The sequence below is a fragment of the Bos indicus genome, chromosome 11 (genome assembly GCF_029378745.1).
Source record: "Bos indicus isolate NIAB-ARS_2022 breed Sahiwal x Tharparkar chromosome 11, NIAB-ARS_B.indTharparkar_mat_pri_1.0, whole genome shotgun sequence".
Lineage (NCBI taxonomy): Eukaryota > Metazoa > Chordata > Mammalia > Artiodactyla > Bovidae > Bos > Bos indicus.
In genome coordinates, this window is record NC_091770.1 from 63,416,240 (window position 1) to 63,440,044 (window position 23,805).

The following is a 23,805-nucleotide window of genomic DNA, read 5'->3' on the forward strand; positions in this document are numbered from 1 at the left end:
ACAGACTCTGAGGACAGCTTAGGGTTACAGGGGATGGGGAAAGTGGGAGGAAGCAGGCTAGATTGAGAATTTGAGATTGACAAGTACATACTGCTATGTTTAAAATAGATAACCAACGAGGAACTACTGGATTGCACAGGGACGGCTGCTCAATATTCTGTATTAACCTAAATGGGAAAGCAATTTGAAATAGATAATCTGTATATGTATAACTGAATTGCTTTATTGTATGTCTGAAACTAATACAACACTGTTAATCAATTATACTCCAATATAAAATAAAAATTAAAAAAAATTTGGGGCCTTAACTGAGGTTCAAATATTGAAAATAAGTTGATAATACACATTTGACCCCTTAATATGAAATCTTTGATATACCTCCAAATGTGTGTGTGCTTGTATATGTTTTCTTAGATCTATCTACATGTGAAAGCATCTGGCATTAGTTAAATCTAATAACTATTGACAAGAAATATAGGTTTAGAACCTAAAACTATTGTCTAGGTACAATTCAAAGGATTTTAACCAGTTAGGGAAGCTGTTTTGCTTGTTTTTACCTAGCAGCTCAGGTGGAATTTAATGTTTAAGTGTCCTGTAGAAAATGAAGTAACTAGGGTGTATTTACCTAAAATTTTTAAATATTCAAATTATTTGCCCCTCTATATCTTTCTGAAGTCAGAATCACATAGAGTATTTAAAAGTGCAGGTTTCTGGGCCCCACTCTGACATACTAAATTTGACTCTGGGATTTAAGTATTTGCTGGTTTCCCAGCTATGCTGGTGGTTCTGAGCCCTGCCAAAGCTCTCTCTCCCCTGCTGTAGGATATTAACAGGATATTTAACTCCCCGGGGCCCACACCTGCATGCCCTTGTCCTCTTCTGAAAAATTCTAGCGCTTTCCACAAACAGGTTCAGAAGTGAACAAGCCCTGGAAGCCAAGTGCCCTCCACCCACTGCCCCAAACATCCTCAGTTTAGGTGGTGATAATATGTTTCACTCAAAATGCAAATACTTCTGGGCTGGTTAAAGCACATTTACACATTTGTGAGAGCTAAAAGGGAGTCCAGTAACTCAAACAGATGCCTGATGAAGATTAGCAGCTCTTTGTGATTTAAGTGGAGGGAAGGTCTGTAAGTTTGGCCTGAGTCTATTGGGGAAAGCAGGCAGGCTTCTGAGAAGTCACGAGGGCAAGCTTGCTTTCCTGGAGCCTAGGTAGACAGATGCGACTTGGATGCTGGAAGTGGTCAAATATCCAGTGCTTATTCCAAAATTACTGTTTTTAGAGATGGTTTCTCCTTGGCTTCTGACTTGCGTGGTTCCCAGCTCCCTGAACTCAAGTTAGTACAGCAGCTCTATGGATTGAAATGATTTGCAGTTCAGTCAAGGAGCCCACCTACCACAGACTTAGTTTTACTCTGAAGAAGAAATCTGTTTCAAGTTCCATGCAACTAACATACAAGGGAAGGTGGAGGCAATGTGGAGACCAGCTGCACAGTCCCTGGAATTCTCCAGGCCAGAATACTGGAGTGGGGAGCCTATCCCTTCTCCAGAGGATCTTCCCAACCCAGGAATCAAACCAGGGTCTCCTGCATTGCAGGCCAATTCTTCACCAACCTGAGCTACCCAGGGAAGCCCTATATATAGTTGTTTCGGGTTTTGATTTTCTTCTTTTTCGAATGTAAGCTCAGTTTGTTACATAATTAGGAAGTTTGTGAAATTTTAATATGTTAATTGACAGCTACTAGAGAGAGAAACAAAAACTTACTCTTGCATTTGCTGTTTTTGGTGAGAACAGTTTTAGCCAGAGATTTGAATGGAGAGGAGACAGGAGGCTGTGTAGCTACTCTGTATCAGAATTAAGTAACCAGCTGCAGGTGAGTACCATGCACCAGAGAAACAAGCAACCAGCTGCAGGTGAGCGGGTGGTTAGTTTTAAGCGCAGGAACCGTCTTAGGAGTTTGGTGGACCCTCTGGGTGAATAGGAAGTGACTTATCTTCTGAACCTAATTCTTACATTGCCCATATTGGTAAGATTTAGCCTTTTCTGTGGATGGAGAGTGTGTGGTTGATGCTGGATGCATTTTCTTGTTTGCCTGCCTATCTCATTCCTACTGTTTTCACCATGATAGGTTCTCTTAAATTTAACATTTCACCCAAGAGCATACAGCAAGTATTGTTCAACCTTTTAAGCACCACGTCTGATAGTACAGTTAGCTAAAAATGCATATCAGATGTTTAGAAGCCTTGTTTGTTCTCAGTGTTGGCCCAAAGGTTGTCCAAAAGTGGAAGTGTTGTTTATAAATGTCCAATAGTTATTTTAATGACTGCTATCAGTATATTTTCTTGGGACGTAAAAACTGATTGCAAAATTAAAAGGTTCCCCAAAGCAGAGTGCTTGCTGTTCACAATGTGGATTTGCTATTTGCCTTTTCTTGAACACAAGTGGAGGTGGTGCTTGGAAAACAGTCTTACGACTTTATGCTGCTATTCTTTTAAAATGGTGTGACAATTTCATGGTTGTCTTTTTTTAAGTTTTGAATAAGTCTATTCTCAGAAAAGAGTTGGCTGAAAATTATCTTTCTTTTCCATTTTATATATGTAGCATCCTTAGGCCTTAAACATGTTTCTGTTCATCCCATTCAAAAGAAGCCAAGATTTGTAGTGTCAGCCAGTGGAACTCTGCAAGGTCTTTTAAAAAAAATAAGAAAGTCTTCCTTGAGCATTCTAAATGAAAGTTCTGTTTTGTTGCATTTGTGGGTCTTTTGAACAAATATATGACAGGAAAGATTTATGTAATGAAATTCCCATGTGTTTAGAGTCTAAAGAGGCTTAGATTTATGGCCCTCCCTCCCCCATGTCTGCCATCAAATCATTGAGACTGGAAAACTTTTGAATACGGTCCCGATCACAAAAAAAACCTTTGCTGTTCCCACATTCTATGAAGTGACACCTTAAACTCTTAGAACTCAAGCTTTGTTAACTGCCAAACGAAACCAAGTGCTGCTTCACTAGCTGATTGTTTTCAAAAGCTGGGGCCTTTCCCCATTCAATTTTAGTACAGTAATTACTTCCAAGAATATATCCTGTTTTCTTCAGGCTCGCAGCTTGTCTGCTGGAACAATTAGTTGTGAAGCAGACAGGGAAAGAGTTACATCTGCAAAAGGTAGGACAGGGTTAGGAGATGAAGAGGAGATAAGCCCCTCGTTTGTTTTTTTATTTTTTTGCAAAACCAATACAATATTGTAAAGTTAAAAAAGCCCCTCGTTTTAACTCACAGCCGCCCACCCTGCAAGGAGAGGGCTGGCCAAGAACATCCATGCTGATTTACGAGGAGAAATGAGGAAACCTTTTACCCCAGATCTCCTGGATTTGTGACAGTGTCAGTGTAAAATGATTCCATTCAGACCAAGACAGAATTCCAAGTCTCCGAGGTGTTCCTTCCCCACACCTCCACTCTTCCTCTCCTAGCCTTTCTGGCGGACATTCAGGCTGGTGCTTCTCAAACTTTTGGGTGCCTGAGAACCTCTTGAGGAGCTAATGATGGTACAGATACCTGGCCCTCCTTCCAGAAATTGAGGTGACCCTCTCCAGAAGGGAACATTTGCTCTGAATCAGAAACCTGGGAAGTTTTGTTCAGAATTAAGCTACACCCTCAATGATAAAAATCTGGGCATTTTTCCTCTGAAAGCTTTCATTTAATCGAGAGTTTTCCAACAGAATGAAGATAAGGGCTGTCCAGTCTAGAACTTTGCCAACAGGGACTCTTGGATTCCTGATTAATCTCTGTCTTTTCTCCTCTCCCTACTATATGCCTTGAGAAACCCAGCTTCCTTTATTATTATATCTTAATTTTACTTACAAAGGAAAGCGTTGCCAGTCTCATCTGTTTCAAATGCCATTTGTTTGAAATTCCTTTTGGAAAAGGATCATGGTTTGCAGCCTTTCAGAGAACAAGAATACATCTTTAAAATTTTGGGGCCACTGGGCAGTATGCAAGATTTTAGTTCCCCTACCAGGGATTGAACCTCTGCCCCCTGCATTGGAAGCATGGAGTCTTAGCCACTGGACCACCAGGGAAGTCTCTAAGAATGTATCTTACGTAAGTGTCCTTTGAACTTTTAAAGTTCTTTGGCTTTCTGTAAGCTGAGCCAACAGGGGTCTTCAGGCCCTACATTCGTTAATGGAGTCACACAGCAAGCATTAGCAACAAGGATGAAGTGGCGACACAAAGCTGTAATGGTCATCACCCATCACCCTTTCCTCAGCGCACACTAGGATCCAGGTGCGGTCCCTCAGGCACTTTACCAGCATTCTCTTGTAATTTAAGTCAGATTTATTACCTTCACTTTGCAGATAGGAAAACATGTAACAGATACAGTCACCGGAACAGGAGCTCAGAGCTAAGAAACTCGAGCATCTCTCTGACTGCACGACCTTGGCTTCAACACCACCCTGCAGCAGTTCCGCGTGATGGTCATCAAGTCAGCCTGTCTCTCCAAGCCTTGATGACCCCACCCCTCAGAGACCTTGGGAAAAAGCACTTGTCTCTTGTGTGCCTTTATTTAACCCAGGCTGATGAGTAAAGTGCCCCAGCCCGGACGGGGTGGTTGACATCCGAAGTGCCATTTAAAAAGCGCTTTGATATGAAGTGCTCCGTAAGAACTTGTTCTTCTGTTTATAGCAAACTATTCCCATGAAGAAAATTAAGTGGAGACTGGGAGTGAACAAGTGAGTGAGCGGTCGGCTGGGCAAAGGCATTTAGATCCGGAGGGGCTTGTCACACACACTTTGAGGATTTATCAAGCTCAAACTTTTTTGTGGGGCCGTGGGAAGGGGGGAGTCGTTGCCTAGCAGGTGTTCATTCTGGCCCTGAATTTAGATCAGAACTTGACAAATTCATCCATGGAGTTTTCAAAATCTCCACTCCCAACAGGAAGGCAAGAAATGGAAAGAATGTCAGTCAGTATGGTTAGCAGTGGCCCCTGGAATCCAAACGGCCCTTGAAAAGAACACTTGGGGAGGAGAAACATTTGAATCACTTAAATCTGCTGAGAAATTGCCCTGTGTGGAATGCTCGGGAGCGTGACGAGTTGCATGAGCAAGCTCTCAGGGTGACTGTCACCCATGGGGGAACGACCTAATGGGAGGCCAGCCGTCTGTGGAGGCTAAACCATAGAAGAGATGTTGCCTTCTGGAGACCGTGACTCTGCTCCCATTCAGGGCTGCTGTGTGTCACTTAAAAGTCGATTGCTCCCTGCATTCAAGGATGTCTCCCAGAGATCCCGGCAGTGCTGGTTAAGATGGCCATTACTGTTTTCAACCCCCTTTGGCCAAGAGCAGAGGGAGGAGTCTGGCTCTTGGTCTTCCTCGCTGCTGCAGGAAGCCTGCAGGAGGACGTGATTAGTGGTTAGCCTATCTCTAAAAGCCCTGGGGAGCCAGGGGTAGGAAGGAAGGAAGGAAGTTGTGTAGGATAAACAAAACAAAGCAAAACCAAAAAAAGCTGCAGGCAGAGTATTTCAGATGTGCAAGGATCTGTAATTCACATACTCATGGGACAGTTGAGGGTTAGGACCTGGGTTAAATGTTTTCATATGAAATGGAAATACCAGGAAAAAAGCAATGGAGAGGGTGGAGGGCCTGGCTTGGTTTAAAGAGGTCCTGGAAACAGATTCCTCTTATGCTTCTGAATCTTTAGATGCATCAAGTCCTATACAAAAATTGTTTAAAAGTGTATCTAGCAGATTTCACCACAAGGCCGTGTATATTGCTGGTCTGCCTTCAGTTTTCCATGACAGGATGAAATACACATTTGATTTAGTTGAAAATAACTGATCACTTTTTTAAAAAACTATGGTTTAAAAGAAGTGAATATATGAATAAAAAGTATGAAATGATCTCTCGAGTGCTCATCAAAACCCATTCCAAATGAAGGAGTCTCCAGCAGAAACTATTTTAGAGGAAGGGGACTGTTGCCTGGTGACCTTCACAATTCAGTACTTTTCTAATCAAAGATTCTTCAGGATTAATGCTGTGGGCAACACCTCAGAGATGTGGTTTTTTCGACATCTTAATGTTGAAAGATTTGGATAGAACCAGATAAACACCTTTAAAAAGTAGGAGTGGTGGGCATTTTAATAGGCTACTAAATTATCTCAACATAAAGGGTGCCAAGGATTATTAAGCCAAATGGTATGTTGCAATCGCAAATATCAGCCTAGTGCAGCTGTTCTGGTGAGAGGCTTGAGGGCCAGCTCGCACGGGAGCCAAAGCTTTTGCAAGTTTTGTACATGTATATGTGTTGAATTAATTTGAAGATCTGTCAAGTTGAACTTGACAGTGAACCAAAACAAGAAAACAACCAAAATCAACTCATGACAATGTTTATTTCTGTTTGTGCAATATAAGCACATTTGAAAGTTCCTATGTACTGACTGTAGGAAACATTGTTTTTTCCTCACTGGATAGCATTCTTTTACCCTGTGTTAGTTACAGTCATTTAATCGTAAAGTTTGCATGTAAGTCTCAATTGTTGAAAACCCTCGAGCAGCATCTCCTAAATCAAACAGTGGAGGACATGAAGAAACTTCCCAAGGCATTCAAGAGAACTTGAAAGGAACTACGTGTCTGCAGGTGTCATCCTTTCTTCCCTTTTTAAGTAGCCCTCAAAACAGGTCTGAAGCCAGTGACATTTAAATACACTTGTATTTGCATGAAAGTCGCTGAGTGTTGAATTGGAAGAAGTCAAGTGTTCTGCAAGGGCTCTAACCTGGGTGAGAGACAGCCTAGGGTATTTCCCTAAGGGTATTTGGTGAAACCCAAGTCCCCACAAGATACCTTACGGCCCAGGTGTTCTGTGTGGTCCAGCGAGTTAGGGCATCACTGGCTGAGCCTCCCTTGCAGCATATTAGAATCTCAGGGAAGTCTAACAGGAAGGAAACGGGGGTGGACTTTTATCTACCCAGTGCAAAGTACCTCTCATAATCATTGCCTCCCTCTCACCTCCGCTCTCATTAATACAATGCAAAGCGCATTCTGGAAAACCCTGGTCATAGCCAGTAGCACAGATACAGTAGCAATAGTCACTCAGTCGTGTCCTACTCTTTGTGACTCCAAGGACTATGGCCTGCCGGGCTCCTCTGTCCATGAAATTCTCCACGCAAGAATACTGGAGTGGGTTGCCATTTCCTTCTCCAAAGGCTCTTCCTGACCCAAAGCTCAAACCTGTGTCTCCTGCATTGCAGGCAGATTCTTTATCGACTGAGCCCCAGGGAAGCAGCACAGACACAGTAGTTGTGGCCAAATCCCACATTTCTGGGCCCCTTCTCATCTGGAAGCAACAGATTTCCAGGTGCTTGAAACAGTTATTGCTTCCAGTCTCCTCAAAAAGTTCACTTTAGAACTAAGATTTGAGGAGTTTCCAGATTTTATTGTTCATATTCAAAATAAGCCTTGGAATGCCAAAACAAGAGAGAGAAGGCAGTGACTGCAAAAGCAAGCACAGTAGACGAGAGCGCGTGAAGAAAGCCTAGCAGCTGGGCATTTTTCCTGGGTGGACTGTTGCCTCTTTGGTGCTGTATTCGGGGATGGTCATGATGCTTGTGGCCACCAAGCATCTATGGAAATCTCTTCCCATATTTAGCGGCTTTTCTACATTGTAAGTGCTGCCTCCTTGAGACAGAGGTCACTAATGCCTCCCAGCCTTTCTTGCAGGGAGGGTCTGTCTATCAGACACTCCTTCTTAGTAAGCAGACCCCAGAGGAATAGTTTTTTGCCCAGGGGGTTGGATGCAGCACAGGACTGCACCAGAGCAACTCAAGGCATCTGGTCATAGATGTGGGCAGCAGAGGCTGTGTCTGGAAGGGGAGGTGGCATGTGTCCCCTTAGTAATTGAGAGAGCTCCCAAGTATCCCTTAGTAATTTGTTTTCTGCTTAAACCATCCAGGGCAGGTTATGTTGTTTGCGGTTAAGACCCTAACTAATATACGTATACACAGGCGTGCTCAGTTGTTCAGTCATGTCTGACTCTTTGTGACCCCAGGGACTGTAGCCCACCAGGCTCCTCTGTCCATGGAATTTTCCAAGCAAAGGATACTGGAGTGGGTTGCCATTTCCTCCTCCAGGGAGTCTTCTGGACCCAGGGATTGAACCCACGTCTCCTGCATTGGCAGGTGGATTCCTTACCACTGAGCCACTTGAGAAGCCCATAGTATAGGTACTCCGTGCCCCAAATGGCCAGGATGCAATTCTTTTTTTTTTTTTTTTAATTTTATTTATTTATTTGGCTGCTCTGGGTCTTAGTTGTAGCATGTGGGATCTAGCTCCCTGACCAGGGATCAAACCTGGGCCCCCTGCACTGAGAGCTCAGAGTCTTAGCCACTGGACCACCAGGGAAGTCCCCAGGATGCAATTCTGTCTTATACTTTGCACTGAAGGACATGGAGGTATTTCCGAAACATTTAGTTCAGTAGGATAGAATGTGTTTATTCTTTCAAATGTCCGATACAAGAGCTCTGTGTACCATGCAGAGTAGAGGCTGGCTCAGAATTTGTCAAACTAAAGATGGCTTATCTATTTCAAGTGAGAGGCTCCACTCAGTCCTCCTCCATCTGGTAGAGTGAGCATCCGACTTAAGATTCTCATAGGAACGGAAGGTCAGAAGGAGAGCAGAGCGTGTACTCAGCTACGTCCTGCTGAGTTTGTTTTTTTCACCCTAGTAATACGGTGAGAGTAATAAAATCCCAAATAAATTTCCAGGAAATGTGGAGGAACTTATAAATGAACGTAAAGTAAGACAAGTTCATAGTAGGGCTTTCCCCCTTTCCTAGAAAAGCTGTGAGTCGAGTGAGGAGGCAGATGGTGAAGGATCAGAATTTTATTTGTGTCACCTCTGAAATTAAGCAGAAGTATTAGCAACTAAGAACGCCACACTGCAAAATATTTTCCTTGATGTCAGGGGACTGTAGAATTACTTAATCAAATAAAACCAAAGATTCAAAATTCGTTCTCTACTATATAGGCTTAGCTCTCTGCTGGCTACCGTAAGAAATACTGTTGTTCAGTCACTAAGTTGTGTCTAACTCTTTGTGACCCCCATGGACTGTAGACACCAGGCTCCTCTGTCCTCTATCTCTGGGGAGTTTGCTAAAATTCATGTCCTTTGCGTGCTATCTAGCCATCTCATCCTCTGCTGCTTCCTTCTCCTTTTGCCTTCGATCTTTCCCAGCATCAGGGTCTTTTCCAATGAGTCAGCTCTTCACATCAGGTGGCCAAAGTCTTGGAGCTTCTGCATCAGTCCTTCCTTGAATATTCAGGGTTGATTTCCTTTAGGATTGACTGGTTAGATCTCCTTGCAATCCAAGGAACTCTCAAGAGTCTTCTCCAGCACCACAATTCAAAAGCATTGTGGCAATATTTACTTTTTTCTGAACCATTTGAGAGGCATCGTGCCCTTTATCTCTTAATATCTCAGTGTGTATTTCCTAAGAACAGTATATTCTCTTACAGAGCCACTGTACGGCAATCAAACTCAAGAAATCTAACACTGTTACAGTAATTTTTTTTTCTTCTACACTCCATATACTTTGGCCACCTCATGCAAATAGTTGACTCATGGGAAAAGACTCTGATGCTGGGAGGGATTGGGGGCAAGAGGAGAAGGGGATGACAGAGGATGAGATGGCTGGATGGCATCACTGACTCGATGGACTGAGTCTGAGTGAACTCCGGGAGTTGGTGATGGACAGGGAGGCCTGGTGTGCTGCGATTCATGGGGTCGCAAAGAGTCGGACACGACTGAGCGACTGAACTGAACTGAACACTCCATATTTCAGTTTTATCAACTGGCCCAACAAACTTTCAGAACATGTCCCCCACCCCAGTGCAGAATCAAATCCCGCACCACCTACAGCATTTAGATGTCTTCTCCCTTGTTTCTTTACTCTGGAACCATTCCTCAGCTTTGATGTGGACATTGATATGTCTGAAGAACAGAAGCCAGTGATTTTCTATGATGTTCCTCAATTCAGGTTCATCAGATGTTTCCTTGTGACGAGGTTCAAGTTGTGTAACCTTGCCAAGTAACATAAGTCATTTTGGGTGATGTCTATCTGCTATGGTTCCTTTTGTTCACCTGATCAACGCGTGGGCAGGCTTCTCTATTGCAGAGTGACCGTTTTTGCCTTTTAACCAATAAGCAGTTTGTGGGGTGATATACCTTGTCTTCTAAGGGACTGGGACACTGCACTGATGGAGGAGGCTGCAGAGGGCAATTTTGAGAAGTGGCTTAAATTCTGACTGCCATTCGCTAGCCATGTGACCTTGGGCAAATCACCTAACCTTTCAGATCCACCTTTCCTCATCTGTAGAACGGAGTAAAAATATTTCCCTTCCAGTGTCATCAAGAAGATAAATACGTAAAGTGCTTGGTGCTCAGGAGGCCTTGCACAAACATTAGTGCACTTCTCATTTCCTACCTCCACCTTTTAAAGGTTACTGTAGAGCAGGTGGTTTGTTGATCCTATTCTTGTTTCCAGTGCTATGAAGGGACGTCAAGGACCAGCAAGTCATATAGTGCTATGCCTAAGGCGAGAGGCAGGAAACACCTTGCAATAGAGGCCCGATGGGAAACGTTGGCGCTGTCTTTGAAATGCCAGGAGCAGGGAGTGGAAGGGAAAGGAAAATGAAGTCACTCAGTCATGTCTGACTCTTTGCAGCTCCATGGACTATAGCCTACCAGGCTCCTCCGTCCGTGGAATTTTCCAGGCAAGAGTATTGGAGTGGGTTGCCATTTCTTTATCCAGGGGATCTTCCCAACCCAGGGATTGAACCCAGGTCTCTAGCATTGCAGGCAGATGCTTTATCCTCTGAGTCACCAGGGAAGCCTCTAAAGCTAATATTGGTTCCCAAGTGAAGTGAAAGTCACTCAGTCATGTCCGACTCTTTGTGACCTCATGGACTGTATAGTCCATGGAATTCTCCAGGCCAGAATACTGGAGTGGGTAGTCTTTCTCTTTTCCAGGGGATCTTCTCAATCCAGGGATCCACTGCAGGGGGTGGAGGCAGCAACAAAACTGCTGTCTTGAGCTTGTGGTTACACTTGGCTGGAGAGGTGGCTGTCAGGAAAAGGGCCAATGGGACTCACGTTATGAGACTGACTTGGGCTCTAGGACTGCAGCTCAGCAACCTCAAGGACCCAAGGGTTCACTGCACACCCAGACCAGAATCTGTTCTGCCCCCACCCCAGCTGCATCCCCAGGAAAACCAACCTTCTCCTCTCAGCCTTCATTTCCTTATCTGTAGGATGAGGGGTTTGACCAGATCTGTTGCTCTCTGTCCAGGTTGGGTATTAGAACCAGGAGGGAAATTTTAAGAAAATGCCAGTTCCTGGGCCTATTCCTAGACCAATGAAATCAGAACCCAGACACATTGGAATTTTTCAAAAGTTCCCAGGTGATTCCGCTGTAAGCCAAATTTGAGAACCACAGGCCTCAATAATCTCACGTGTTCTTCCTTGCCTTCAGCATCTAGGAGTCATGAATGGAATATTCTGAGGAAGTGAATTTTCTGGTGAACTTAGAATTCATCACCGAAAATTCTTTCTTGTTTCTATTCCTTCTTTTGCAAATATTTCTAAAGTGGGTAAGTCTAACTAATTGTGAAGGTCCTTCTTACCTTGATGATTCTATGGCTACATGAGAAGGACATTCTGAAAAACTGGAGTTTTCTGGTTAACTTAGAATTGCACCAAAAATTTCTATTCATTTTTTAAAACTTTTCCGAAGTGTACAGTTTCCTGCCTAGGGAAGCAGGGACGATAACCTCCTGACATGAGGCTACTGCCTGCCCTTTCCCTAGCCAAGGCTGCTGCTGCTGCTGCTAAGTCGCTTCAGTCGTGTCTGACTCTGTGCGACCCCATGGTCTGCAGCCCACCAGGCTCCTCCATCCACGGGATCTTCCAGGCAAGAGTACTAAAGTGGGGTGCCACTAATTGATGACACCTCCAACGTGCCTTAAAGGTCCTTCTGAACCTTAGGCAGCCACAAACGATCAATTTGCTGACTTGAGATGAAACCTGTCTGCCATTCTGGGTATGGTGAATATAGCTCAATATTTCTTTCATAATGGGGAATCTTTCAGGGCTGCAAAGGTCACTTTCCAAATAGCCCTTCTTCCATTCCAATTCTTCCAAGTACATAGGACTATTGAACAGGTAATGTAGGGGACTGTGCTGAGGGTATACTGTGCTCACTCAATAAACTTTGGGTATAAACACAAATTTTTATAAAAGTATGCTTTGCTGCTATTTACTTTTTTTTTCTCTTTTGAAATGTAGTTGATTTATAATGTTGTATTACTTTCTGACATACAGCAAATTGAATAAGATATATTCTTTTGCAGATTCTTTTCCATTACGGTTTATGACTGGATATTAAATATAGTTCTTTGTGCTATACAGAAGGACCTTGTTGTTTTTCTGTTTTATAAATTTGCATTTGCTTATCTCAAGCTTCTAATTTATCGCACCCACACCAGTTTCCCCTTTGGTAAATATAAGTTTGGTTTCTATTTCTGTGCTTTTGTTTCTGTTTTGTAAATAATTTCATGTGTATCATATTTTAGATTCTACATATAAGTGATGTCACGTGATATTTGTCTTTCTTGGTCTGACTTACTTTACTTAGCATTATAATCTATGGGTTCATCCATATTGCTGCAAATGGCATGATTTCATTCTTTCTTATGGCTGAGTAATATTCCATGATATATCCTCTGATATATGGAATATATCATCTTCCATTGTATATCATCTTCTTTATGTACTTACATGTCTGGACATTTATGTTGCTTTCGTGTCTTGGCTATTGTGAATAGTGCTGCAATGAACATTGTGGTGTTTCTTTTAGAATTACAGTTTTTGTCTTTTCTAGATATCCAGGAGTGGGGTTGCTGGATCATCTGGTAACTTTATGTTTAGTTTTTTAAGGAACCTCCATACTGTTCTTAATAGTGGCTACAACAATTTACATTCCTACCAACAGTGCAGGAGGATTCTCTCTTTTCCATACCTTCTCCAGCATTTATTATTTGTATGCTTTTTAATGAAGGCTATTCTTGACTGGTGTGAGGTGATATCTCTCTATAGTTTTGATTTGCACTTGGTAGTGAAGTTGCTCAGTTGTGTCCGACTCTTTGCGACTCCATGGACTGTAGCCTACCAGGCTCCTCCGTCCATGGGATTTTCCAGGCAAGAGTACTGGAGTGGGTTGCCATTTCCTGCTCCAGGGGATCTTCCCAACTCAGGGATTGAACCCCGTCTCCCACATTGTAGGCAGACGCTTTTACCGTCTGAGCCACCAGGGAAGATTTGCATTTATCTAATAATTAACAATGTTGAGCACTTTTTCATATGCCTATTGGCCATCCATATGTCTTCTTTGGAGAAGTGTCTATTTAGATCTGCTACCCTTTTTTAAATTGGGTTGTTTGGTTTATTTTGTTATTGAGTTGTATTAGCTGTTTGTACATTTTGGGAATTAAGCCCTTGTTGGTTGCATCATTTGCAAATACTTTCTCTCAGTCTGTAGGTTGTCTTTTCATTTTGTTTATGGTTTCTTTTGCTGTGCAAAAGCTTATACATTTGATTAGGTCTCATGGTTGGGAAGATTCCCTGGAGAAGGAAATGGCAACCCATTCCAGTACTCTTGCCTAGAAAATCCCATAGGCAAAGGGGCCTGGTAGGCTACAGTCCATGGGGTTGCAAAGAGTTGGACAAGACTGAGCAACTTCACTTTCTTTCTTTCTTGTTTATTTTTGCTTTTATTTCTGTTGCTTTGGGAAACTGACCTAAGAAAACATTGGTATGATTTATGTTAATGTTTTTGCCTATGTTCTCTTCTGGTAATTTCATGGTATCGTGTCTTTAAGTCTTTAAGACATTTTGAGTTTATTTTTGTGTATGGTGTTAGAGTGTGTTCTAACTTCATTGATTTACATGCAGCTGTCCAGCTTTCCCAAAAGCACTTGCCAAAGAGACTGTCTTTTCTCCATTGTATATTCTTGCCTCCTTTTTTGAAGATGAATTGACCATAGGTATAAGTTTGCCATTTTACTTACATTGAATACAGAGAAGACAGTTCTGGGGAAATGGTATAACAAATAGAGTAAGAGCCAGAGTTCAAATTCTAATTCTGCCACTCATTAGTCAGGTCACTTTGGACCAGTTACCAAACCTCTCCTCTATAAAATGTGGCTAATAATAGTATTCACCTCATAGGGTTATTGTGAAGCTTGAATGAAGTAGCAAAACTAACACATCCAGGGTCTGACATACAGGGAACACTCAACAAATGTTACCTATTTACCTTTGTTAGTACCATTCATGGAGGGTTTCAGTGAGTGAGTCATGATTAATAAAAATTGTGTAGAAGTATTATAGGTAGTAAAGATATTAGCAGTGGAGATAATAGAAGTACCCATGTTATGCCCCCAACACTAGCTGGTGGGAAGGACATGGGAATCTGTGTCCATGAAGTGGATGCTTGTCAGTGAAGTCTTGGGTGGCAGTGACCCACATCTGGGATGTGGTCTCATAAGCCTGGGATAATCAGCAGAAGCTGTGGTGCTCCAGAGGTGGCATTTTTGGAAACTGGTGGATGTAGTCTTTGGTTGACCTGCCCATTGGCATCTGGGGATGAGGAGGAAGCTGGATGTCCCGCAGTGTTTGGGAGAATCTCACACAAGAAGAACTGTTTCACGTCTTATGTGACTTTTGAATATTCTCCTATATTAAACACTGCAAAGGTAAATCAGCAATACATAGAACATGATAATTCTGACAATAAGTTCTAAAAAGTTACTGAAAAGCCCAATAATTTAGAAGACCATCCCATAGAGAGAAACTTAAATGGAAGCAAGACCTTGTCTGGCAATGATGGTACAACTTATGCTGTACAGGTTGCTGACTCCATGCACTAAACATTTCTCTTTTTTTTTAGATTTTCAGTATTTTCCCTTTTTAAAAGTGGTTAAGTTTTGGCTGTGTTGGGTCTTCATTGCTTTTCTCTAGTTGCGGTGGGTGGGGGCTACTCTTTGGCTGTGATGCACAGGCTTCTCACGGCGGTGCCTTCTCCTGTTGCTGAGCACAGGCTCTAGGGCACAAGGGCTTCAGCATGTGGCCTGGGGGCTCAGGAGTTGCGCTCCCAGACTCTAGAGTATGGGCTCAATAGTTACAGTGCCCAGGCTTTGTTGCTCGATGGCATGTGGGATTTTCCCTGACCAGGGCTTGAACCTGTGACTGCTGCATTTGCAGGCGAATTCTTTACCACTGAGCCATCAGGGAAGCTCTCTTTTTTTTTCTAATTTAATTTAAAAATATTTTAAATAAATTGGTATGTATTTGGCTGCCTTATATCTTCATTGTATCATGTGAGGTCTTCTATTGTAGCACGCAAACTCTCTAGTTATGATGTGAGGGCTTAGTTGCTCTGTGGCATGAGATCTCAGTTCCCCAACCAGCGATCAAACCCACGTCCCTTGCATTGCAAGGCTAATTCTTAATCCTTGGACCATCAGGGAAGGCCCCGCATTAAGCATTTTTAACTACAAATTTTTCTGAAGAGGGTTTCAATGCAGTAAAGCAGTACTATGCAGTGAAATGAACTGAAACATGTAACAGAGATTTGAGATTTCTTTGAAAAGACCTCAAACGAGATAGAAATGAGCAGACTCGTGAAATGAAGCTCATGAATTTCGTTGTTGTTTTGAAAATCTTGTTATAATATTGCCATATATATATACACACACACACACATATGTACACACACACACATAGGTACATGATAAGAAATCTAGGTTGTAAGAATTTGACTTTCAAATTACTTTTCAGTTGGTTTATTCTTCTTCAACATCATTCTGATTCCTTCCCCAGAGGTCTTCCTATCACTTGGGCTTTTTTCAGTCCATCCTCTCATGGGATACAACCCCAAGTTCTTGTTAAATACTAGAGAGTCCATCACTATAGTGATATCCCTACTCATAAGGTAGGGAACCACTCTGATGCTGTACTGATAAAATAAGTCCCAGCTCATTTATGACTGAGTCTATAGCTGATCTTAGTGTACTGTCTCCATTTTTAATTATAGTTATTTTATTCTTTCACTGATATACAGTTAAGTGTTCTCTGTTATTACATGGCCTAACAATCATTTTCCTTCTAATGTCCATTGATACCACTACCGTTACATTTTCCTGTTTTTCTTACAGAAAGAACTTGTGATCTTCTTACGTCTCTTAAATCCAAACCCCTTCACTATCACTAGGTACGAGAAAATGGCTGCTTTATTGTGTGCCCCAGTATAGCCATACTTGAGCATGTATAGTTTGAAATATGTATTACTTAATTATACATTATCACCTGTTTATCTTTTATATCAGAGGAGTGGTTCTTGATGGAAGATGACTTTCCCCTCAGGGGACACTTGGCAATATCTGGAGAGTTTTTGGTTGTCATGATTGGGGGTAGAAGCCAGGGATGCTGCTGAACATTTACAAGCCTGGGATGAAGTGCATGAGAGCACTTCAAGAGTTACATGACCCCACGTCAGCAATTCTCACATTAAAAACTGTGTTAAAGTTAGGGTATTACATTAATATTTTTTTAATGTGTATAGTTGGCTTATGGACTTTACTGGTGGCTCAGTGGTAAAGAACCTGCCTGCTAATGCAGATGATGTGGGTTCGATCCCTGGGTTGGGAAGATCCCCTGGAGAAGGGAATGGCCACCCACTCCGGTATTCTTGCCTGGGAAACCCCAAGGACAGAGGAGCCTGGCAGGCTGCAGTCTGTGGGGTTGCAAAAGAGTTGGATGACTTTAGAGACTAAAAAGCAACAACAACAGTTGGCTTATATAATCCATGAATTTCATTTGGGATATTAAAAGGAGTTTACAAAATATTTGTTAAACAAGCACTAAACCACTGACCTAAATCAAAAAAAGTAGTAATCTAGGTAGACTTTGGATTTGCCATGTCCACAATTGCCCTTGAACTAGTTATGTAAATAATAAATGACTTTGAAAAGTTTTCTGTCCCTTAATCGCGTTTGGAAGCCAGAGGTCAAATGTGAAACTCCAGTGTGTCTAAATGGCTGAGTACCCACCCCCGAGCTGTGTTCCTCAAGCGACTGTCACCAAGCACCTGACCATTTCCTCATGTCAGGAAACATTAGTTCAGCACTTGGTGGATCTCGTCTTCTCCCCTCCAATCTGACAATGAGTTTTGAGAGAACACTGAGGAGGGTCCAAGTCACTCACAGGGTTTGGTAGAAATACTTCAGTCAGCATCCAGCTCGGGCTTGCTATCACAGTCCCTAACCTTGAGCAGAAGGCAATGGCAACCCCACTCCAGTACTCTTGCCTGGAAAATCCCATGGACGGAGGAGCCTGGTGGGCTGCAGTCCATGGGGTCGCTAGGAGTTGGACACGACTGAGCGACTTCACTTTCACTTTTCACTTTCATGCTTTGGAGAAGGAAATGGCAACCCACTCCAGTGTTGTTGCCTGGAGAATCCCAGGGATGAGGGAGCCTGGTGGGCTGCCCTCTATGTGGTCGCACAGAGTCGGACACGACTGAAGCGACTTAGCAGCAGCAGCAGCAACCTAGAGCAACACAGCTGCCAGGAGGCAATAACGGCTTCCGCCCTGTGCCACAAATATCCTGAGAAGAATGTTTCAGAATTACTTAAAGGCGTGGCATTTTGTGTGGCTAAGATGTGGGAGAAGCGAGTTTGTATATAGTACCATTAGCACATTCCTTCCCAAGATGCATTGAGACGCTTTTGCTACAAATGGCGTAAAACAAATGGCATGGAAAATTCCAGAGTCTGCAAAACAAAATAGGGGTGAGCAGACTTCCAGCAGAGTAACTCAGCAGCACTTGGTCCCCGTGCCACCACTTACCGTTTTGTGTATCTTTGGACCCAGTCTATTCGTCTGTACCCTGACGGATGTCCTCCCTGTGCAAAGGATGTGGAATACCTAGCAGATGTCTGGCACACAAAAAAATGTACCACAGACAGTTCTTGCTTCATCAATCCACTCAGGGCTGTACAGCACAGGAGGAAGATGGGGCCCCCAGTGTCAATACTGGATCTTGCTTTAAATGAATTACATCCAGAGCAGCTTGGATAGCCCTGCAGGTAGCGGGGGCTCCTAGGCAGTAAGCCAGCCCTGAATGCTAAGCCACCTAGAGGCTACTTTCTCATTTAGGACTAGCTTTGGACCCTCAAACCATCTTTTTTTTTTTTTTGGTGTAGACCATTTTTAAAGTTTTTATTGAATTTGTTACAATATTGTATTATTGCTTCTGTTTTATGTTTTGGTTTTTGGGCTGTGAGGCATGTGGGATCTTAGCTCCCCAACCAGGGATGGAACCTACAACCCCTGCTTTGGAAGGCAAAGTCTTAAGGACCACCAGGGAAGTCTCTCAAACCATTTTAAGAGATACCACTTGATCATTATAAGCACTCGCTATGTGCTAGATTATACATCCATAATCTCATTTAATTCTCATGATAATCCAAAACAGAGGTGCTATTGTCCCTTTTCACAGATGGGGAAAGTGAGGCCCGAGCAGTAACAGGAATTGTCCTGGCTCACAGTGGTAGGGACCTCAGGATGAGGCAGGGCTGAGTCCAGGCATGACTCTTACCTGCTGCCTTTGCACCTGGTCAGGGCCTCATTCCTTCCTTCTGGGGAAATCACTGCCAAAAGCCAACTCTCACACCTCCTGGGAGGGGAATTTGTGGAGCTGGCCAGCCCTTCCCTGGGACTCCCAACTCACAGGGCCTCAGTCCTGTCCTCCAGCCTTGGCTCCCGGCGACCACATCTGCTTGGTGGAGAAACGGGTGGAGCCCAGAGAGCAGATTTATTGCATCTCCTGCGCCTTGGGCTCCATTCCAGCTGCACAGAATTGGAGAGGTGACAAGGATAAATGTGTTTGGCTCTGGGCTCCGTCACTGAGGATTTATTTAGCACCTGCAGTAATAAAAAATCACAACGCTGCAGCGTGCAAGGCATTGCACGGGCCTGCGGGAGGATGCTGAGGTGGGACACGGAGGAGCTTGCTTGCTTTCCAGCTGCTTGCAATCTAGAGACAGAACAGAGGTGGTTCCCGGAGAACCTCAGAGAGGGAGCGAGGTGGGGCGTCTCTGAGATGAGGAACTCGAGAGGCTGCGTGCTCTGAGGTCACGCGGTGACTGAGGAATGGGATGAGAGCTGTAGAGTCTGTGACACTTATTTGAGTTTTTTTCCCTTTAAAACACACATGGAAAAAATTAAGAATACAGCTAATCTAAAAAGGAGGGAAAAACCACCCCAGAGCCCACTGCCCAGAGATAACTACCATCACCCTTGTGAATGGTACAGACATCTCCCAGTCTCTTCTTTCTCTGTGTAGACGGATGTGAACTTGCCAGCAATGTGTCCGTATTTTACATACTGTTCAGGAACCTGCTTGTCTCCTTTAAGAGGCTCACCAGCTATTTAGTGCTTCCCTGCAAGGTGGCTACCTGCAGGGCATGGCAGAGGGGCACTTCCAGCTGGGACTCCCAGCTGGGCCTCAGGAGATAGGCGGGAGGCAGGTGGTGAAGGCGATGCTTGGAAGAGGGAAAGATGAGCCTGGTGAGACGTGTGGGGAGCACAGAGATGCTGAAAGGAGCTGGTTCAGGTCTAGGGGACCTTGAAGGAGGCAGAAAGTATGTAGAAAGTATGTAGAAAGCAGTGTGCTTTGGGGTTCCTCCAAGAGATGGAGAATGCTGGCGAGCCTGGCTTTGTGGCAAAGAAAAGTCCCATCTCTGGGTTCTTTAGGTAAGCAAAGCAACCGGCAGTCCTCTCACATACCTTCAGATGGCACTTTGGGAGGAAGAAAGCATGAGACCAGTGTTTTCCAAATTGTGTTCCAGAGTACACAAATCCCACAAAAACAGTTCTCCAGAAAAGGGTTAAAAAAGGTTTGAGAAAAGAATCTAAAGTCACCCCACCTGGGAAAATCACAAGGCACAGATGCTTACCTCAGCCTTGGGAAGTAAGGAAACTGGCCTTAGCCAGGATTTCCCGAATGTATTTTCTCAGAACGGTGCTCACCATCTATGAGATTTCCCTCTTGCTCTGAGGCTAGTGATGGTAGAGAAGACACACCACAGAATACCGGGCTGGGAATCTCTCTCCATCAAGGTGGCTTCCTTACCATCAGCGGGAAGTTCCAGGCCTCATGCAGGTGTTGGGTGTCCACGCTCCGGCCCCTGCAGGGCCCTACAAGGGCAGAAATTGACCATCTCAAAAGATCTCCTCTGGCTCTAATATTCTGTTTCTGAAATTTATACCAATCAAATCTCACTTGGAGAGAACCATAGGAGGTATGGTAGCCTTGGCCATCAAATTTGTTGGTTAACTTCACTCATTTAATCAACAAATATTTCTTGAGTTTCTGCTATGTGCCAGGAACTGTTCTAAGCATTGGGGATTCAGGAGGGAATCAGATAAGATCTTTTCCCTTATTGCTCTCATGAGGAAACAGGCTACAAATAAATAATAGCATCATATCTATATCTATCTATCTATATATATAAAATCTAAATGTTATGAAGATAAAGTAGTGTAAGCATTGAATGTGAGATGGGGAGATGGAGAGGGGCCACTGTGTTAGATAAAGTGACCTGGGAAAGCTTTTCTGAAGTGGAAGTATAGAGCAGAGACCTACAGGAAGTCAAGGATGAAGCCAGGCATAGATTTCAAGGCAGAGCATTTCAGGCAGATGGAATAGCAAGTGCAAAGGTCCTGAGGCAGGAGCATGTCTGGGGAACACCAAGGAGGCCAGTGTGGCTTGAGGGAGTAAAAGAGGGGAAGGGTGGTAGGAGATGAGGTCAGAGAGACAGTGGGGGCAAGACCTTGTAGGACTGAGGGTCACAGTGAGAACTCTGATTTTCTTCAGAGTGAGACGGGAAGCCATAGGAGGGATGGAGCAGGGGAGTAGTATGTGATACAAGGAAGAATTTCTATTCTCTCATGGGAGTAAACAATTTTCTAAATGGTGAGAGCCCACTCTCTACTTCTGAAAATAGTAGAACTTATGAAAAGGAAATGAATTTTCATCTGATGACTGAAGATCTCACAAGGATTGGCTATTCATGCATTATACATCTACTGTGTGCCAAGATTTCTGCTGGGCCCCAGGGATACAAATGTAGTTGATATGACTTTTAGTTCCTGACTATTGATACAGAGCCATCATAATTACTTTGTCCCCCTTATTAAGTAGAACTCTGAGCTTCCACTGGCTATGGCAGCGAGGAGTTCACTTTCAGTCCTAGTTCAGGAGGCAGATGGTCTCCGTTTCCTCCATGGTTCTGTATGAATCCAGTAGCTCACAGCTGCCCGGAAGGGGAAGGGCCTCTGGTCTCTACTGTGTTGTGGATGATGCCAAGATGCTCACGGTCCAAGCCCAGTGGTCTTTTCAAAGGCAAGCACCCTATCCCTCAGTGCCAACCAGGGCTTCCAAGAGCATTCCCTTGGTTCCATGATCGCAGCTTGTAAAAACACAGTCTCCCTGGGATGCACTTCCTACTCTCAGCAATCAGGTTGTGAATGGATGCTTGATGGCTGTGTAAGGCACAGTTCCTTTCCGTAAGCCTCTTATAATCTTTGGTACAATAGACAAGCAAAGCAGCTGTGGCCAGGCTCTGTTGAGCAGTAGGATAGACTAGAGCCATTTTGCTTACAAAAAGAGTAAGACAAAGTAGACTATACAACCCATGTTCTTAAGTTGTTGCTTTTTTTATTTAGTGTAATGTTCAGTTTTTAATGTGACTGATAAACAAATGGGCTTCCCTGGTGGCTCAGATGGTAAGGAATCTGCCTGCATTGTGGGAGATCTGGGTTCGATTCCTGGGTCAGGAAGATCCCCTGGAGAAGGGATTGGCAACCCACTCCAGTATTCTTGCTTGGAGAATCCCATGGACAGAGGAGCCTGGCAGGCTATAGTCCAGGGGGTTGGAAAGAGTCAGACACGACTGAGCCACTAGCACTTTCACTTTCAATACAAAAATTACTCACTTATAGTTTTGTGCAGCAAAGGAAGGTGTACAACAGGCTGCTTCTGTTCCTGGAAATGGTGCTGAATTTCTTAAGACTGCAGAACAGAAACAGAAGTTTATCTTTTAGTTTTATTTTTTTTAATGTATTTATTTATAAATAAATATTTATTATTTAAAATAAACAGAAGTAATTTTTTAGTTTGCTTTTTATTTTTAAAAACACTTATGCACTGAGTCTTCGTTGCAGCATGCAGGAGCTTTAGTGGTGGCATGTGAACTCTTAGTTGGGACATGTGGCATCTAGTTCCCTGACCAGAGATTGAACCCGGGCATCCTACGTTAGGAGCATGAAGTCTTAGCCACTGGACCACCAGGCAAGTCCCCCAGAAACAGAAGTTTATATTTTTACTTTTTCTTAGAGGAAGGACTTTCAGGGATCATTTTGATCAGATGAGAAAACTGGGTTTGTCACTTAACCTTGTCAATTACTTGACCTCTCTAAGCCTCGGTTTCCTCCTCTTTTGCTTTTATTCCAGAGAGTATTTACCACAAATCACAGTCAGTCTTTTACTAGAAACGATAATCAGCTGAATAGAATTTCCTCTGTGTCTTCGTGTATGTTGTGCTTTTGCTTCTTTCCCTAATTATTTAGGGAACATTTCTCTCTCCCTGGCTTCCCTGGTGGCTCAGAGGTTAAAGCGTCTGCCTCCAATGCGGGAGACCCGGGTTTGATCCCTGGGTTGGGAATATCCCCCCTGGAGAAGGAAATGGCAACCCACTCCAGTATTCTTGCCTGGAGAATCCCATGGATGGAGAAGCCTGGTAGACTACAGTCCATGGGGTCACAAAGAGTCTGACATGACTGAGCGACTTTCACTTTCACTTTTCTCTCTCCAGCTCTCTTTTGTCTTCACTCTTTGGCCCTCCTTTTTTCTTTCTTTACCCCCTCTGAATTTGTTTACCAGTTTATCATGAAGGATACAGATGAACCACCAATGTGCAGTCTGAAAGGGTCCCAAAGGCAGGAGCTTCTGTCCCCTGGGAACTGGGGTGGCCCACCCTCCCCGCGTGGAGATGTGTTCACCTACCTGGGAGCACCAAGGTTGTTTCTAAGATCGCTTGAAACTCAGTGATGGGAAACAGGCTGGGGTAGGGTTGTACTGGGCCCCCCAACCTCACGTGGGCCCTCCTCTCAGCCTGGGAGGCCCCTTTTTTTCAGGAGGTAGAAATGCTGCAGTGACTTGTCACAATGGAGTTTGTCCTCTGTGGTGTAGGACTTTCAGAGAAGGGTGGATGGGGCAGCGCTGCAGCACTAATGAAGTTGAGGAAGTGCTGAGCTGCACAGGCCACGGACGGGGTAATTGAATTGGTGTCAGACACATAATGGCTTCAAGAGTCTTTTCTCTCTAATTGGTAAGAAGAGCCCTTCCCCTCACATCCTCTGTAAAAGCTCAAGGAGAAAAGGATGTCCACCCAGCTATACATCAACCCTGTCTATTGAGTGGGAGTTTTAGGAAACCATATGGAGAAGCACACTTTTAAAGAAGGCTTTGGAGACTGTTAACAGCAGCCTGGGCAGGGCACAGGAAGAGGCAAATGAGTGTTTTCCAGAAGATGCTGCCAGGTGATAAAATATTAAAACCAATACCAACACTCGCTCTTCAAGGAATGGTCTTAATGATTCTGTCAGATATCTGGGCCCTGTGGTCAAATGGACAT

At 43.7% G+C, this 23,805-nt stretch overlaps 1 long non-coding RNA gene across 1 annotated transcript; it reads right to left on the bottom strand.

Moving 5' to 3' along the window:
* Positions 1–20,034: 20,034 nt before the first annotated feature.
* LOC139185798 (uncharacterized) lies at positions 20,035–23,266 on the bottom strand. Its single transcript, XR_011569312.1, has 3 exons — positions 23,175–23,266; positions 22,106–22,181; positions 20,035–20,305 (listed from the first exon to the last, which is right to left on the bottom strand). It is a non-coding gene; the product is annotated as an uncharacterized lncRNA (long non-coding RNA).
* Positions 23,267–23,805: the final 539 nt, after the last annotated feature.